Source organism: Capricornis sumatraensis, chromosome 4, assembly GCF_032405125.1.
Source record: "Capricornis sumatraensis isolate serow.1 chromosome 4, serow.2, whole genome shotgun sequence".
NCBI lineage: Eukaryota > Metazoa > Chordata > Mammalia > Artiodactyla > Bovidae > Capricornis > Capricornis sumatraensis.
This window is the reverse complement of record NC_091072.1, coordinates 31,887,480-31,907,429: the sequence shown is the minus strand read 5'-3', so window position 1 is coordinate 31,907,429 and position 19,950 is coordinate 31,887,480. Positions and strand designations below refer to the sequence as shown.

Sequence of the window (19,950 nt, the reverse complement as noted above, 5' to 3'; positions counted from 1 at the left end):
ATACATGACCACTGGAAAAACCATAGCCTTGACTAGACGGACCTTTGTTGGCAAAGTAATGTCTCTGCTTTTCAATATGCTACCTAGGTTGGTCATAACTTTTCTTCCAAGGAGTAAGCGTCTTTTAATTTGATGGCTGCAGTCAGCATCTGCAGTGATTTTGTAGCCCCCCAAAATAAAGTCAGCCACTGTTTCCACTGTTTCCCCATCTATTTCCCATGAAGTGATGGGACCAGATGCCATGATCTTTGTTTTCTGAATGTTGAGCTTTAAGCCCACTTTTTCACTCTCCTCTTTCACTTTCATCAAGAGGCTTTTTAGTTCCTCTTCACTTTCTGCCATAAGCGTGGTGTCATCTGCATATCTGAGGTTATTGATATTTCTCCCAGCAATCTTGATTCCAGCTTGTGCTTCTTCTAGCCCAGCGTTTCTCATGATGTACCGAACATAGGGGCCTATATATCCTTTTGACTTACACTAAAGCTCTTCTTATCTTTGCTAAACAAGGTTTACAGATATTGATTAACAAAGACAAATGTCAGAGGTCATAAACAAAAGATACGCCAGAACCATGTAATGGTGTGGAACCCTGGTTCTCAGATACCTGTTAGCATTTCCTACCTTCCGTCAAGGGCAGTTCCAGAACTGCCCTTGGTTCAGGTAATGGGCCAGTCTCTAGCTCTGAACTTAGTAGCTGCTCCCTTCATTCATTTTATTGAAATAAAAAAACACAGGAATCCTTTCCTTTGCTATTCTTGAACATTTCAATAGAAACTATAGGAGGAAAGACCTTTATTTTAATTGTTACTGGGCAAAATACCCTCTTACAGAAATGTGTGCCCAGTCAGCGTACAGTTTTTCTGTGCAGCTGTTCTGCATGCCTCCTAGCCTTATAACTGGCTGCTCTTACAGTAAAAACAGAGCTGGAGCAGCTCTTCAAAGCACTGTGCTTCCACACTGACGTTAGTTCAGTAGTCTGCTTTCTGGGCCAACATAGACATAACCAACCATAAAAACAAACATGTGCACATCCATGGCCCAAAATAAATCACAGTGGACATAATGGAAATTTTCCAGTGAGCTTAGAAGAAAATTTAATATACTTCACCTCTTCGGCGGGGGTTGGGGGTTGGCGGGGCATGAGGGAGTTGGTTTGGTTTTCATCGGAATTTTTATGTGGGTAAAACTTGCTGTTTGCTAGGATTTTCTTATCCCACAATTATAATGTGAAGAAAGAAGTAGCAGAGAATTCTCATCAATAAGTTTTGGAAGGCTGAGTGGGTGTTTCATCAGGCAGCTCAAATGTTGTAAACTATATAATACTTGAATATCGTTTCAAAGAATAAAACTTATTTGAGATATAACTTCTTCTTCAGTGGAAGGATTTTTTAAGTCATTTCTCTGACAAAGTCAACTTGAGAATGAAAGGAAAGATAAAACTATGATGGAAATGTGTTTAGGTACCAGAGCTGGTTTTTTTCCCCTTAAATATCTTTGTTCAACAGTTTAATTATTTCAAAATATTTTTAGATTCTTTCTTTGGTCACTTACATATTTTGTGGCTAAAATAGGACTGACGTGTCAGCCTGAACATTTCCAAAGCTAGGCTGTTCAATATTCCTATCATTCAGATAGAGTTTGGCAAAGATGGCAGTTCAGTCAAGTGAAATGTGTTTAAAGTCCTAAGGTTGATCAAGAAGAAGATTTCTCCAGTAAGATACTATTACAAGGCCTCAGTGACTATCCTTTCATTGCTCAAACAAACAGAGCATAAGTAATTATTTTGAAATATAATGATGGTACAGCTGTAACAATAAAAAGGTCTGTAATAAGTAAAAGATGGTGCACCTGTTTTAGAAGACTTCTGACGTCTCTTCCTCGTAACTTGCCACAGGCATGATGCCCTTAACTTTGAGTATAAATACAAGAATAGTATATACCCCAGATTATGTGTTGTCTTGAAGGATTTTAGGCAGTTACAGGCATACTATCTGATGACTGGGAGAGTAAAAGAGGGTTGGGACATCAGATTAAGTTAAGTTTAAATAGTATCTGTTCTTCAGAGAATAAGATTAGTTTTCATCCACTTCTCTAGACATGATACTAGGTCTTTGCTAAGACAGGCATATTCTGACCCCCATGGGACCATAGGATACCTTTGCAAAGCAGGATGCAGTTTAATAACAGGTTCTTTCTGTATCGTGACTGTTTTCCTCACTGGTAATAAAAACTTTGGCTTATCGTTGTGCATCAGGAGTTACCAATTCATTTTTGCAGTCACCATCAGTACAGTCTGATGTTTTTAAAATCCTAAAATTTTGCTTCCCCATCTAGTTTAGTAAAATATGAATAACCAGAACCCTTACATTATTCTGTGCAGTAAGATGTCATAAGGCCTATTAAAGTTCTTAATAGTTTTTCAGTGTATAACCTAAAAGTGAAAATCTATGGATGGTGAGCAGAGAATATTCAATCTACATCTTTCCCAAGGTTAGAAATATTATTTTGGAATATGAAAAACTACACCTGCAAAGTGAAGTCATTCATCACTTTAAGAAAAATAAATTTGAGTTTTTAATAGAAGCCAAATGAACTCAGACATGTAAGCCATCAATAAAGCTTGCCAGAATTTGAAGAGAATATCACGATGTAACTCTTTTTATGGATCAAGTACAAATGGAGCTGACAGTGTATGCCTAATCAGAGCGCGGAGAACTGGAAGCTGCAGAGACAGTATTTTCACTTTCTCGTGTTGACACCTCGTGTGCTCAGGCAGTGCAGTTGGGCTGATTAAAAATGTCAAGTCTGTGCTCGCGTGAAGCGCGTGCCTCTCCTAAAGAATTCTGAGTTCTAGAGACCCCAAGCCACAGCATATCAATAAAGCACGTTTATTAATTACTGTGTTCTATTATATTGTATTCAAACAGGATGACACTTAGGAAATCCCATCAGTGTAAGCCTATTGTGGGTATAAAGCCCCCACCAAGTGAGCCTGAGAAACGTAGCCACGTGCCGTGAGCTGAGGACAAGGCCAAGGTGAGGTGCCTCGTCGCTGACTGTCCTTGAACACTCTCCAACACCAGGACTCACGCTTTCCCATGGAAGGCAGGTCTCTTCCTAAATGGATTAGGGGGCGTCAGGAAAGCAGCTGAACATTGCTTTAAGGTGACACTCTGGTCATGAACTTCTGGCCTGGCTTTTGGTAGATATTTGAGAAATCAATGGGCTTCCCAAGTGGCTCAATGGTAATGAATCAGCCTGCCAATGCAGGAGACGCAGGTTCTATCCCTGGATCAGGAAGATCCCTTGGAGAAGTAAATGGCAACCCACTCCAGCATTCTTGCCTGGAGAATTCAATGGACTGAGGAGCCTATCAGGTTAAGTTAAAAGGGTCACAAAGAGGTGGGCACGACTTAGTGACTAAACAACATGAAGAATCAAACCCAGCACCCAGCCCTGAAAAAGGTGATAGGCATATTCTTCACTACTTCCCACCCAAAGACTCCCTCTACCTGCATTCCCCTCTGACGTCACCTGTGGCCCCCCGTAAGGTAAACCTGGCCCCCAGCCTCCCTCATGGAGCCTTCCCCTGTGTTCCTCCCACACTCCACTTGGTTCCCCAGAATGTCTCCTTTCGTGCTCAGAGTTGATGTTGGATAGCTAAGCTGACAGGAGCAGACCCAGCATCCTCACCTCCCTCCTCACCCTCGCCTTGGATCCTGATGTATCAGGAATTCGTGTGATTAGCAGGGATATAGTGAAAGCATGTTGAGTTCATGGTACCATGCTGGACACTTAATGTGATGGCAAAGGAAAACAGCACCCCCCCCCCCCCCCGCCACCTCACACACACGCAAGGAACTTGACACACCAGTGGTAGAAGCTGTCCTAGGTCGTGATTATCATTCCTCAGTTTCTTCACCTGTAAACATTTTCAAATCTTTAGTAAGGACCACTCTTACTCTTAAAGTGATGCTTTCAGGGTTACTTGCTCTTGTTTTCTGAATATCAGATGCTCTGTAACTTCCTTAAGAGCCTGTGGAGGCAAGAATGTCAGATGGTGTTTCAATGTTAAAAAGTAAATTTGCAAAAGCACGTTTTAATTTTTGCCTCCATTTCCACTAACAAAAATAGACTGAAATGATGTTTGATTAATTACATTTCAAACCTTTAATTCCCATTCTGTACGTGACAAGAAGACTTGCCATCGTTAAAATTTTAGGACAAAGGAAGGCAATGAAACAAACTTAGATATACAGTGTGAAGCAAAAGAGCAATCACTTTTACATCAAGAATGCTGTTTGCTTTCATTCCATTTGCACTGATTAGAATTATAAAGAGGTGATTTGAAGAACTTTTCTGTCCATGGTGTAACTGTAAAATAAGAGGATTGGTTTTTGATGTGTGGTGACTGGAAGTCAGTTTTATTGCTTTATACTCATTCCCTGAATATTTCAATCTAGTTCTGGTGGGCAGAGTTCAAGCATAAAAACCAATCTCACATGAAATAAGTTCAATAATATAGGAAAGAACAAACTTTTGCTTATCAATTTAGAAAACTAATGTTTTTACTTCTAGGTGGGACCTTAGCCATTTAGGTTGAATTTTAATACAGCCAAGGTCTACTCATTTAAAGACAAATAGAGATCCTCAGGGTCACCTCCCTCATTTCACAGCAACTAAATTTATCAAAATATGTCAAAATAACGTATTATAGGTAAGAGTGACCCTCGAAACCTCTATGAAGAAAAGCTAGTAGTAAGGAGTTCCGATCTTTTAAATAATGTCATTCCAACAGGAAAGGAAATGTCACATTGTTTGTTACTTTTTATAACATCGTAACCTGAATGACATGGGTGTTGGGACCTGGGACCTTAAGCATTTGTTGAGGGAAAGAGGGAGTGAACGTTGTTATATACTGACCTTCAATAAGAAGGAAAACTTGGGGCTGAACATATTAAAGCTATAAAGGATGACTCTGAATTTTAAAAGTCTCAATAATGAAATTGACATTTGTTCAAAATATATCACATCATTTAAAAAAGACATCCCATTAGATCATTAGCAGATGACCTGATTTTCCTTAATACCTTTGCTGCTTTATGCTGTCTTAAGGAATTCAGTGTTCAGCCCCAGATCTTCCTTGTGTACACTAATAATACTCTATATAAAATAGACCACTAATAACCTACTGTATAGCACCAGGAACTCTACTCAATCCTCCATGGTAACCTAAATGGGGAGGAAATCCAAAAAAGAGGGGATTTATGTAAACATACAGCTGATTCACTTTGCTGGTACAGCAAAACTAACACAACATGGTCAAGCAACTACACTCCAATTAAAAATTATTAGCAAGCACTGGAATGGCAATACCAAAGCATTAAAAATCTCTTTCAGAATTGATGTACACAAAATTGTTACAAGTGAGCACCAAAGAATTGATGCTTCTGAACTATAGTGTTGGAGAAGACTCTTGAGAGTCCCTTGGAGTGCAAGGAGATCCAACTAGTCCATTCCGAAGGAGATCAGCCCTGGGACTTCTTTGGAAGGAATGATGCTGAAGCTGAAACTCCAGTACTTTGGCCACCTCATGCGAAGTCTTGACTCATTGGAAAAGACTCTGATGCTGGGAGGGATTGGGAGCAGGAGGAGAAGGGGACGACAGAGGATGAGATGGCTGGATGGCATCACGGACCCGATGGACGTGAGTCTGAGTGAACTCCGGAAGTTGGTGATGGACAGGGAGGCCTGGCGTGCTGCAATTCATGGTGTCACAAAGAGTCGGACACGACTGAGCGACTGAACTGACTGACTGACTGACTGAACCTTGATATTTTTTTCAAGCATTTATAGCAATCTCCTGCCCCATTTTTATAAACCTGAACTACAAACCTGAGTACAAATGTCCCTTTCATTTTTTTCTTCAGAGACGAGCTTACCTTGAATCTTGGCTCTCTCTTTGTAAGAGTCATCTAGACGTATGATCATAACTCACCATGGGAAAAAACATCAGGACGGTAAGCTAACACCCTAGTGTGCACTGGGAGGATAGTATTGACCCCAGAGTTTCTTTTTTCAGATCCTCTTGTTAGTAAATCATTAAGAACAGAGGTAAGTATTAACTTAGTTGTATTTAAACCTTTTCTCCCAGATTCTGCAAAAAAAACAAAGACACCAATTTATCAACCATTCCTCTCTGAGGTCCTTGCATCCAAATTCCTTAATAGACATTTCCTTCTGTGACAATAAAAGCTAAATAAAATGCAGGCAGAAATATGAATCGGATTCCTGGAAAATGGGGTAAGGATTGGAAAACTGACTGACTAGAAAGATCACGTTCTTCCAGAGAAAACCTTAGGATAATTGCAAATATTTATCTTCTGTGGACGAGACTGGTGCTGGTGGTTTAGTCACTCAGTTGTGTCCAGCTGTTTGTGACCCTGTGGACTGTTGCCCACCAGGCTCCTCTGTCCCTGAGATTCTCCAGGCAAGAATACCAGAGTGGGTTGCCATTTCCTCCTACAGGGGATCTTCTGGACCCAGGGATCAAACCCGTGTCTCCAGCATTGCAGGCAGATTCTTTAACAACTTAGCCACCAGGGAAGCCCTTCTTTGGACTAAAAGGTGCCCAATCGTGAAAAGGAGAAAACAAAAAGAATTCTTGACTTGAGTGTGCTACAGAGGTGGGATGGCAAGGAATTAAGAGATAAGGCCACCAGCTATGGTTGGTTAACATCACTGAACACTATGGCTCTTTTTTTAAAATCAAATTGAACTTGCCCAGTTGAAAAGTCTAAAATAAAAAGTCATCTTTTATATTGCACTCTTTTCCCATTAAAGTTCAGTGGATTCAGTATGGATGAAATAGAATTTATGCATCTATTCAGGAAGCATGATTCCTTGAGAAACCAGGTCTTCTGCTCAGTGTTATTCATGATGAAATACTCACCAGAGGATCACTTGAGGTGGTCTGCGGGTCTTTCAGCAACCTCTTTCCTGTTAAGTTAGCGGAACGGGCATTATTTAAAGATGGGAAACCTCAGGCTTGGTTTCCCAGATAACTGAGGCCAATCAAGGATTCAGATAAACATGGCGGGCAGGGGTTTCAAATTACTTGCTTTGTCTGTGCTGTGACACTCTGACAAATGAGGTGAACACCCCAGATGAGAGAAAGAGTAACTGAAGAGTCAGGGCAAATACATGCGACTCCTAGCAACATCGACTTTCAGCATTGCAGGGAGGTTTCTAGAGACCCTTTCTAACCAGGGAAGGGCCACGCCAGATTGCCCCCATAGACATTTTTGGTCTTGCCTCCCAGCCACAAAGCAGGCATTTATCTGATTGGGGCAGCTGGCACCTCTCTGGCAGCAGGGTCGTAGGAAGATAAAATGCCACAGCTCTGTTATATCGCAATTTCTATGAGAAATGCAGTTCCTATTCCTGTTTGAGTTACAAGGCGGCCTGTCTCCTTTCATCCCAGCAGCCTGAGCAAAGGCCCCCTGGTCTCATAGTAAGTGAACCAGCCCCATGCGCTCTGATGCAGTTTTCCCTTCTGGGCATAGACCCAGCGCTGGAGCTGGGTGTTCCCCAACACAGAAATGGCACCCTTCCCACAGGTGCCCTGCTGTGGGCTCTCCCCCCACCCTACTCCTGCCGCTTCTAGTCCTTCAGAATTGGGTGATAAGGACTCTACACCTTACGTCCACTCACGCGGGTTATTTGCCCAATAGACGTTAACCTGCAGAGTGCTTGTTTGTCTTATATAATATACTTAAATCCATCCTGAGGACCATACCCTAGTGATATGAGCACACACAAAAAACGACTTTTTCTTTGGGTATTGCTGCTACTGCTGCTGCTGCTAAGTCGCTTCAGTCACGTCCAACTCTGTGCAACCCCATAGACGGCAGCCCACCAGGCTCTGCCGACCCTGGGATTCTCCAGGCAAGAATACTGGAGTGGGTTGCCATTTCCTTCTCCAATGCATGAAAGTGAAAAGTGAAAGCGAAGTCGCTCAGTTGTGTCCGACTCTTAGCAACCCCACGGACTGCAGCCCACCAGGCTCCTCTGTCCATGGGATAAGAGTACAGGAGTAGGGTACCATTGCCTTCTCCCCTTTGGGTATTGGCAGGTCTTAAAAAAATCTGTATGATTACCATATTGCAATGATATGCTAAGTTGCTTTAGTTGAGTCCAACTCTGCAACCCCATGGACTGCAGCCCCACTAGGCTCCTCTGTCCATGGGATTCTCCAGGCAAGAATATTGGAGTGGGGTGCCATGCTTTCCTCCAGGAGATCTTCCCAATCCAGGGATCAAACCAGTGTCTCTAACATCTCCTGCATTGGCAGGCAAGTTCTTTACCAATAGCACCACCTGGGAGGCCCATGATTACTGGATTACATTTTATAATTTTAAGTTCACAAGAATCATGTCCTTTTATTCAAAATCCCAACAAAACAACAAGTGTCTAATACAGAACATGAAAGTCAGATATGCTGGGGAAATGTCAGTAATAAGGAAGACGATTCTGATGATGTAGTCACGTGTATAATCATTCATCAGGCGACGTTCTGATTTTCTTGTTCTGGAAATGGTGTAGCACACTCAGAAGGACTTTTAACCCAGCAGTGTGTGCAGTCTTGACAGTGCTTATACCTGGATGTCACAGTAGGTGGGAGAGAAGGCCACGGAACCTTAAGATGCAAGAGTCAGCTTCCCCTTTGTCTTTAGAGAAGCACACTAATTCCTTTTGCTGGGCCTCGCTAATGATTCACTCTCAGCTAATTTTTTTTAATGGTGTTTTTTTCCCCATGTAAAATAATTTCGCGACTCTGCAGTTACAACACATTGCTATAATTAATGGGACTTGCTTTCTACTTGGATGCTCAAGAAGCCTCAATGCCACATGGAAATTAAGAAGCGGTGAGGTGGGGCGAAACAGCAGAGCAAGGACAAAGATGAGAAATTGTCTTCAAATTGAGGACTACAAACGGTGAGCACAGGAACAAAAAGAAAGAAAGAAAAGTTTTCCCAGGTTATGGAAATATTTGGGCAGAAGCATCGCCCTTTGGTTTTGATTTACCATACTGCATTGCTAATGGGAGAGATGAAAGCAGTTTTTTTTTTTCATTCGCTCTATTTGAACTAAAGTATATTTTGAATATTTTCTCCTTTTTTCCCCTTAAGATGCATTCTCCTTGTCCATTAATGTGCGTAGGAGAAGCATTTGTTATCATTTTTTATTATTTGACTCACGTCTCTTCCCTTGTCATTGCTTCAGTGTGCTTGAAGGGGGATCTAGGAAAGAGTTCAAACCAGACATTACCCTGCTGTGACGCCCCATCAGCTGTGATGGTTTGATATGTGGACTTATCCGTAAGCCCTGCCCAGTGGTCAAGGGCAGTTATCTAAAGCCTGTCCCTCATAGCTTTCTTCACTTTTGAGCTTTGAGATGGCTTGAACTTGTCTCTCGGTGGTAACTAGCAAGATGCTTTTTGCATGCTTTCTTGCTTTTAAGATACTTCCTGGAGGGCTTTGGACGACAGGTGTTTCCTGTAGAGTGTCTGAAGTTGCTGGTTATGTTCAAAGCCTTCACTGTTCCTCCTGGGATCACAGGAGGGAGAACCTGGGAGAGTCTCAGAAGCAGGATCTGACAACTAGGAGGTTGCTGGAGAGGCACTGATTCTTTAGACTTGTTGCAGAAAACGGGCTCAAGTGCAGTTAAAAATGCAAACTCCTGGGCTTCCAACCTCAGATATTCCCACATGGTAAATCTGGAGAGAGGCCCAAGAATGTGCATTTTAAATGAGGGTTTCAGATGAATCTAATTCAAGTACTCTGAGGTGCTTGGTTTAGCTGTTGGGGTAGAGGAAGTACCATAGAGCTGTCTTTTCTCCTAACTTCAGGTTCCGAGAGAGGATGTCATCCCTTGGGTGTGTTATGTTCATAGGCTGGCGATGTAGTTCAGAGAACAGTGACGATTCCCTGTGAACATGCGTGCTTACACCTTCACCTCCACCCTGTCCACACACAGACACCCCCTTCCTACCTCCTTGGCTCTAAATACCAAAGCTGATAAGATATAAAAGTAATAGAAAAGAGGCAAGATAAATATCTCTGTGGCTGAAAAATGAAACAGAAATATACCAGTTAAGTGAAGCGGAAGTGAGGACCTACTGAAGTTTAGTAGGAAAGCAGTCAAGAGCAGGCAGGAATCTGTCTCCGGCTGGATGCCCAGGGCTAACAGTGATCCATCAAAGGCTTGGACCTGAGCCAGTCTCTGAGCTTGAAACCAGGGATTGCAGAGTAGCAAAAGGAAGCTGTGAAAAAAGGTCTCCCTAGAAAACAGTATGGGAGGTGGTCGGATGAAGCAGACTCAGCCTGCTAGCCAAGACCTGAGCCCACATACTCCCTGGCTTGGAATTTGGATGTGTGATATTGCAGCTCTGTGACAACAAGAAGCTCCAAGCTACTGATCTGGTTTTGGGCTCGGGTTACGGCGGGCTGCAAGAAGGCAGCAAAATACTTCAAAACGGGGAGATATGAATGAAGAAAGAGAGAACATATATGGAATACTATTCAAAATGAGTATGCAAATCAAAATCCCAAGATAGATAAGAAACATTAATGCTAAGCAAGTCAGTGAAAACAGTGTTTGGGAGATGAATTTACTGCATATGAAGTAAAAATAATTAGTTTTAAATAAGCATGTTAGTTATCCTCAAAGCGACGAGGGAAGGGATAACATTCGTAAAGAATAAGAAACTATGAAAACAAATTCAACAGAGGAGAGCAAAGTATGTGAAAAAGTGCTGTTAAAAATTCTGGAAAATATGGTCCGAAAAAACATAATAAGATAATCTCTAGATTCAACATAGTTGGAGAAAAATAGTGAACCAGAAGTTAGGTTTAAGAAATTCAAAGAGAGCATAAAGAAATAGAGATTGAAAAAAAAAATGAATGAACAAATAAGAAATATGGAGAATAAAATAATCGCCTACAACTTACAAGTTTGGAGAATATCAGAAAGAGAAAGATAGAAATAGAGAAAAGCAGCATTCATAGAACTAAGGGTTTTCCAGAACTGAAGGATGGCATGTGCAGAGCAGGGAAAAAGATACTTTTGATAAGAAAATTTGAAATGTTAAGAATAGAGAGAAAAATGCTAAAGTAACCTGAGAGAACAGACAGATTACCTCCAGGGAATAACCTCTCAAACAGAAGTCTTCTAAGAGTATAAACAGAAAACAAAAGATTTTTTTTCAAAATGCTTTTGATGTGCAGAGGAAAAATAAGTGATTTCTATTCCCAACTAAATTGTCATTCAGAGTATTTCATTCAAACTCCTAATGGAAGGAGGTAAATAATCACTCATTTAATACACACTCTCAAGTGTAGATCCAAGACAGTTTCTGTCCTTGGAGGAGCTTTCAACCAACATGAGGACTCAATCCTGCCAACACTAATTATAGTAAATCTCTTAAATCAAGAAGCCATAATATCAATGAGAACTTAATCCAGTAGCACAAAATTGTCCTAAGGTTGGAATATATTGGCATAGTGAGACAGTTACAGAAGTTGTAAGATCATAGTTGAAGATTTTGTTCATTATCTTATATAATATATTCCTTCCTGAGTTTAGTTCCTGGAAAAATTTATTCTTGCAAATAAATTTGATTTCTTATTTCAGCAAGTGGAAACTATGTAACTTAACATTTTCATTTTTGTTATAGTTGCTAAGAAACTACAGTCAAATTTTGTGCCTATTTGTGGTGATTGGACTTTTTTTGATATCAGATCAGACCAAACCAGGGTTTATTTCCCTAATAGTTCATGATCTCTGCTCCTAGTTGTTCTGTCAAAATTTATCCCTATTGTGGATGTTGCTTAATTTTGTAAAGTACTTGAAAACTATTCAGAAATGTATACTGACATTAAGTTCTTTTAAAAGAATAGTTAAGTGAAATAAACCATTTTTATAACCAATATGAAAAAATACTATGGTTTAAGAAAAATTAGTTTTTTAACAGTCTAGTTATTTTATGATGTGTCTGCATGAGAAAAGACAAATCAACTTTCTTTTTTTAATATAAATTTATTTATTTTAATTGGAGGTTAATTACTTTACAATATTGTATTGGTTTTGCCATACATCAACATGAATCCACCACAGGTATACACGTGTTCCCCATCCTGAACCCCCTCCCTTCTCCCTCCCTGTACCATCCCTCTGGGTCGTCCCAGTGCACCAGCCCCAAGCATCCAGTATCATGCATTGAACCTGGACTGGTGATTCGTTTCATATATGATATTATACATGTTTCAATGCCATTCTCCCAAATCATCCCACCCTGTCCCTCTCCCACAGATTCTAAAAGACTGTTCTATACATCTGTGTCTGTTTTGCTGTCTCGCATACAGGGTTATCGTTACCATCTTTCTAAATTCCATATATATGCGTTAGTATACTGTATTGGTGTTTTTCTTTCTGGCTTACTTCACTCTGTATAATTGGCTCCAGTTTCATCCACCTCATTAGAACTGATTCAAATGTATTCTTTTTAAAATGAACTTTCTTTTTTAAAAGCATCAACTACATTTCCAAAATCTACCTTGGCCCTTTGGGTTTGACGTAACTCTTTAAAATAGGAATTCTGATTCTGCACTTGCCTAGAAATGTGGTTCACTCAGAACATGTATAATACGGAACCAACCTGAAGAAATGTGCAAAATAAATCCTTATAAAATTTCCTAGAGAATTATTATTATGCAACTGTGTAAAAGCTTTCCTGTTGGGACTTCCCTGGCAGTCCAGTAGTTAAGACTCTGCACTTTCAATTCAGGGGGCACAAATTCCATCCCTAGTTGGGGAGATAAGATCCCACATGCTGTGCAGTGAGATAAATAGATTTTTTTTAAAACTTAGCTGTTTATATCGTATATGAAATAATAGTTCAGAACACACATAGATAGAGACCAAAATCACTTAGAAGAGAGAAAGGTACAAAATAGATATCAGCTTTGCATTTATTTTTTTTTTAAATCTACTATTACTGTAACTGAAAGATTAAAACAATTTTCAGCTTTCTAGTAATTTCGTTTGTGCCACTTCACTAGATCTCAACCTTTGATGTTGGCTAAACCGGTGGATAATTTTCTTGTTTTGAATACTAATTGGTGACACACTATCATTGACATACCATTTCAAAATATTTAAATGTCTGTTAAGTCCATTTTTTCCATAAGCCTATGGATTTCAGCTGGAATCCTCACAGGAGAGAGAAGGAAGGCCAACTTTTTCTTGCTTCTGTAACTGTGTTTTCTGACCACAGAGATTTTCAAGCCTCATGACATATTTGAATGGTCTCATCATTCTGTCACTGTTGTCTTTGATTCCAAAAGAGAATGTAGCATTTCAAATGTCGGAAATGTGCTATAGATTTTTTGGCAGCAGAAAAGAAGTCAGTTTAACTTTCGTGTCTTTGAGAAATATATAATGTTATAACCAAAATTAGTACTCTGAAATTATTTTGCTCTGAAATTGGAAAGAACTAATATACATCTATTATGTTATACATGAACCCTTTGAATGGGAGCCAGGTTTGAACATTTCTCTTTACTAGAAATCGACTTCCATATATTCATTTATTCACTTGGCATGAAAAGAGAAACAGGCAAAGATGGAAGCAAAAAAGTTGCATATAGAAATGTTCAGTTAATATAAAGTAAGGTTCATTAGCAGAGAGGTATCATTTACCTGTTTGCATATATGACAGTGAAGAAACAACTGTTTGCAAGTATTTTAATTATCCTAAGTTGCCAATCTATCTAAAAACAGAAAAACTTAAAATACATCAGTATAAAATAAATGCTTATTAAAATTTTAAACAATGATCTCGAAGTGAAAATTGACCTAATTTAAATATAGATTTTTTTAGTCGTGATCTGATATGCTTTTTTTTTCTTCTTCACATCATAAAGTGCACTTATACTATGCTACTTATAGTCATTTAAAAGGAGTTGTTTGGCATGCATGTCATCCTGAGACACCTTATAATAAATCCAATCTCCACCTCCCCAACATGCCATATGTTCAATTAATTAAAAATAAAACTTTTAACCATACTTGTAAAAGCACCAAGAAATTGTCTCAAGTAAAAAGCACCTGGAGCCTATATTTTAGAATCCCTATGGTTAGTTGCTATAATATTGGTGAAAATTTGAATATTATAAGAAATAAGTAGTCTTAATGCACACCCCAGGAGAAGTTGCTTTTCTCTCATTGGTGTCTCTTTTCAAATATCTATAATGCCTTTTTATTTTCAACAGCTGCTTAATATGTTATATAAGTTAAAGTATGGTGAAGCTTAGTCATATAAAACCTTTTGAGACATCAAGGAATGTGATATTTCTGACCAGCTGCAAAAATGGTAACTTCTTAGAAAAAAAAAAAGAGCATCATAAAAAAAGAAGTAGGCAGAGAGCATATTAATCTTTTCCTTCCTTGTATTTTCCCTCTTATATTGCTTTCTGTCTTTTAAACCTCTAACAGAGCTCTAACCTTTAAAAGTTCTTCGAATCAAGCAATTTTTCATGATCTGGCTGTCTCCTGATTGTTTTTATTTCAGTTTAACATTTCTTCTGATACACTACATTTTTTCAAGGTATTTATGAGATTTTATTCCTGAGTTCAGCTGAGGTTAATAACTCATGAGTTACATCAGGTCATATGCATGTGACTTTTCTTAGGGTCACAACTGATTTCCCAAAGTAACTGTAATAATATTATTCCTAGATAGAATTTGTTGTAAGATAAAAAATCTGTCTATACAGTTGTACAGCCCATACTCTAATAAGTCGTCTTCCCTATTAATAACATGGAAATGATCTTACTGATAAAAAAAAAAAATCTAAGCCTGCAATGCAGGGTCTTTACGGTATCTTACGGGGTCTTTACAGCAGCTTTACGAATTATTACAGTAATGTCTGTATTACTATCTGCTTCCTTTCTGTGTCTTCATCACAATTGTGTCATTCAGTATATTGTAAGTAAATATGAATGACAAAATACTTAATTCTAAGGTAGTGAATTCCATTTCCAACCTAATATGCAGAATGGAAAACAATAATAGGGAATAAATCTTCAATTTTGTTTCTCATTGATCTGTGCTATGTAAGATTTTAATGTGTATTAGTTTCTCAATAATCAAATATAAAAATCATTATCACCAATGCAAACAATTATCCAACCCTTTTACTCTGTGAACAGTATACCCCTATCTTGCATATTCTTTTACATTTTGCTTCCATTCATGTTTTATTGGTTGCTAACATCAATGTGTAAAACAATGATAGAAAAAGTATTCATAAAATATAGTCTCCTATAGCTCTCTCCCTCGTAGCTCAGTTGGTAAAGAATCTGCCTGCAGTGCAGGAGACCTGGGTTCGATTCCCGAAGAGGAAATGGCAATCCACTCCAGTATTCTTGCCTGGAGAATCGCTTGGACTGACGAGCCTGGCAGGCTACAGTCCATGGGGTCACAAGAGTCGGAAAAAATAGCCAATGCCAGAAATGACTTATTATCCAATAAAAGCTTAAAAATCGCTTTGAGGGGAAAAATAAGTGTTCCATTGGCATATTCAAGTGTCAAGAAGTAAAGACAAAAATAGGTATTAGGACAAAGAAGAGATTTATATTTTTCTAAATGATAGTTATATTTCATGTAAATTTGGCAAAGAGTTAAAAATCCATGTTCTTAGGACAGAGCCAAAAACAAACAAGAAAGCCAAGAAGAGTCCATCATTTTGAAGATTTATGTTTCTAACCTACTCTTTGAAAATATAGATGATCAAGGACAGTTTTCATGTTTTAACTAAATGTTTGATGTCTACACATCTCTCCAAAATGAAGATTTACATTTCAAAATTTGAATTTATACATAAAGACATGTTTCAGGTATATGGCTTTTTAATATCCCTAATTTGGAAAAAAAAAAAACTCTAATTTGGCCTTAAATTAAAATATAAAATGAATTATTATTATTTCCAAAGTATTTATCTCTGTAGATGCTCTATGATTTGCCTTGGAAACAAATATTTTTGAAAATATTGGTGAACAAAGAAAACCAGCCCAGAAAAGTAGAACATTTCAACAGAAAGGTATAGTGTGTCAGATTGCGGTTCAGCGATGCTGCTGGAGAAGCTGGACAGTCCCGTTAGGTACGGCTTCCCTTTTATTTTCAGATAACAAGTCAAGGAAACAAGTCAGAGACAGAGAACATATCCAACAGGTTCTCCAGGAGCAACGTGTGTTTACCTGTAGAATTCATAATGTGCTTTACTTATATAGTAAGTAAAGAGAGTTTCTGGGTCAACTAGGGGTTCATGGACACAGAACTTGGACCTGTGGGGGAGAAGGAACCAAGAACGTAAGAGATGAAAGGAGGAAATCTGAGACAAGCCCTTAGAATGATGTGGCCGGTCCCTCTCTTCTGAATCACATTCTGCCTTTGGGGTTATGCATGAGAGTCACAGGAGATTATATATAGAAGACATAGAAGTCACAAGGAGATTATACATAGAAGGTGATTTTTAAAATAGTTTTGGAGAATTAATCTTCAGATCAATGCTGACAATTCTGAGTTGCCAGCATCTTCTATTTATTCATTTAAAGATTTTAATTATTAATCACCATAACAAGTGCTTCCTGAGCATATTGTGCTGGCTCTTTGCTAAATGTATGTTACTCGTGACCTTATTTAACTTTTTATATAAACCCTATAAAGTAAATCCTATTATTATCCCCACTTTTCAGATGAGGAAACTGAGGTTAAGAAAAGTTAAGAAATGTGTCTGATTGTATCCAGTAAGTGGCAGAAGTGGGATTTGAGCAAATCTCTCTGATTTTTATAATGTTGCCCAGTTTGCAGGCAACCTTATATTTTGAATGAATTTCTGACTCTCACAAATATAGATGTGTTTTAAGAGGCAAATATTCTGCAGTTCTAAGGTGGATGAAGTCTTGCTTTAAATTAATCTATTTGTAGTTACGAAATGAATTAATGCTGAACAGCTGACTTGGCTCAAGCACTCTCACTTAGATTACTACATGATTGGTCCCAGTCACCCATAGAGATTAATCTATTGTGCATCTCTCTCTTTCTGTCTCTCTCTCAAACACACACAAACACACACACGCACATACTGTACTATCCTGGTGAGGATTTATTATTCCCACATATGGCCAATAATTTGAGAGGTATGGCCTCTGGGATTCTTCTGTGAAATGATGAGTTTTGTCTGGAAGTTTCTAGAGCCCTTATAAAATTTAAAAGTGGATCATAGGTACAGTTTTTCAAAGAAGTTAAAGGAAAATTTTAGTTTAACTATGATCTCTTTGGAGGGGAAACCTTTTGAATATGATTGTTATATCATGAACATTCATATTAGGATTGACAAATGGATATATACCAAACTATAGGTATGCCTAAAGTAATGGTTGTTATAAAGATATTCTAGGTTGGAGCCATGATAGCAAACCAATAATAAATCAACAGTGTGGAATTCTAGGTTTTATTTAACTCCCTTAGAAGTCATATCTCAAAGTGGAGAGGCAAGTTTTCTTCTGTCCTATGTACTTCTCCATTTTGGAAGCCACTTGCTTCTAGCATATACATTGTCTGGATGACCAGGAGTTGACAGAAGTGCAAGGGAAAAGTTGAGTGCTGTAGAGATAAATCTAGTTCTTGCAGGGACTAGCGAGGTTTCATCACTGGACAGCTTGCAGAACAGCTTGGGGAAGGTAATTCTGAAATGCATGCAGTGTCACCCGAGAAGTGACATTTTGGAATGAAACTTTCCCTGTTAGTCTGTTTCTGTTTTGTAGATAAGTTCGTTTGTGTCATAGACACTAACATAACATTGTAAATCAACTATCCCTCCAATTTGGGGGCGTGGAAATAAACTTCCCCTATTAGACTAGTTGAAACCCAAATTTCTGTGAGCCCTTGTATATATCTTTATCACCCCTACCCAACTTCATCTTCACGTCTATTATCATCATCCTTTGTTAGCTTCTGGTCCTCTCACTGCCAGTCACGCTGAGAAAAAGGCGATAGAAAAGATACCATCCCCAAAGTAAGTGACAGCTTAGAGACACTAATGATTATGCAGTGTCACTTGCCTAAGCCAGTGGCCAAGCGAGGAATAAACTTCAGCCCTGGCACAATACACTCATCCTTCTAGATCAGAGTTTCTCCCCTTATTACATGCTGTATGTATGACTTCGAAAGATAAAATAAATAGGAGGTGTATTGTCTTAATTCCCATTTGTTGCTGGGTGCTCTCCTGAGAATTCCCAAAAGAATCCAGAAGAGAGAACTTCTGTTAGTCAATGTTTAGCCTCTGGCCATAACTGTCTTCAGATTCAGAGCAGTAAGAACGAGCAAGAAAACGAAATGTGAGAATCAAAGAGAACTGAGATGTCTGCTCTTGCGTTCATATGGATCTGTTCTATATTTATGCTTATTAGGATTCTTTTAAAACAAAAGAAAATACAATGAAATGAGCTATGAAGAAAAGAAACACTCAAAGCTGTTTCTAATCAGCAGGGAATATTCATATTCTTGATTTGCAGCTTATGGAGGTCTAAATCAGCTAGCCAAGGTCCTCCCAACCATGACTTCAGGGGCTGTAACGGCCCTTCAGAATTCCCAGGTTCCCGTTGAAGTTCATCATCCTGGATTACCATTGGTTGAAGGTTAGATTTAAATACCAGCTTTGCAATTTTCTTCTTAGGCAATTGCCCTGGGAGATGAATCCCACTGCGGTTAAGAGGAAACTGTCTTAAGATAACTTCCTAAATACGTCCTGGTAAAATATCCCTCATCTCCAAGCTCAGTCTTCTTTTTTTTCTTTTTTGTCTGTATAAAAACTATTTGTAATGCAAATGCAGCCCTCTGTCATAAAACACTTCTGAAGCCATGCAAAAATTCTTTAAATGCGGTAAAGATGTCTATTTATCAATGGGTGGCTATACTTTTTAGCAATGGCAACCCACTCCAGTACTCTTGCCTGGAAAATCCCATTGGCGGAGGAGCCTCGTAGGCTGCAGTCCATGGGGTTGCTAAGAGTCGGACACGACTGAGCAACTTCACTTTCACGCATTGGAGAAGGAAATGGCAACCCACTCCAGTGTTCTTGCCTGGAGAATCCCAGGGATGGGGGAGCCTGGTGGGCTGCCATCTATGGGGTTGCACAGAGTTGGACACGACTGAAGCAACTTAGCAGCACCAGCAGCAGCTATACTTTTTAAAAAATCCCTTTTAGGGACGGGGGAGCCTGGTGGGCTGCCGTCTATGGGGTCGCACAGAGTCGGACATGACTGAAACGACTTAGCAGCAGCAGCAGCAGCAAGCTGTAACATTAGAAGCTGCTAAGGCCAAGTAAGCAGTGGGCTGTAGTTCTTTGCAAATGGCATCATGACGTGAAGTTGCATCTTTTGAAACCAAAACACATGAATTCTGCGGTGGCCTAGAAGGCATCCCTGCGTTACTTTGACCTGTTGTCACGTCGACATCGCCGCTTCTGTTGTTGGCTTCGGGTAACCTCATAATCAACTCCCTGCTGCCTTAAAAATTAATTATGATAAGAATTTCTTTTCAGTTCAGACTGTTCAACAATGCCTCACGTGCAGGCTGCAAATTATGAAGTGTAAATTAGGGCATCACTGAGCAGGAAAGATCCCAAGGAACCAATTTAAGAATTCTCTCTGGATTTGGTGGAGACCTGGAAATCATCCCTGCTGGAGGAATCACTTGAAATTAGAATCTTAGAATCAACTTGCCATTCAGGTTCACTGTGTATTGGGCTGAACTTTCTTGGGGAAAAAAATGTGCTAAATGTATGAGAACAAATTTTTTAATTTTGCCTGTCATAGTACAATTCA

At 39.1% G+C, this 19,950-nt stretch overlaps 1 protein-coding gene across 9 annotated transcripts in view; it reads left to right on the top strand.

The window, feature by feature from the left end:
- TENM3 (teneurin transmembrane protein 3) overlaps positions 1–19,950 on the top strand; it is a 454,861-nt gene that overhangs the window by 79,416 nt on the left and 355,495 nt on the right. The window contains exon 3 of one of the 9 annotated variants that reach the window (XM_068971253.1): positions 16,190–16,218. The exons of the other annotated variants lie outside the window; for them this stretch is intronic. The gene's annotated coding sequence lies outside the window, so the exon portion shown is untranslated. The remainder of the gene's footprint in view (positions 1–16,189; positions 16,219–19,950) is intronic. 9 annotated transcript variants of the gene reach the window in all.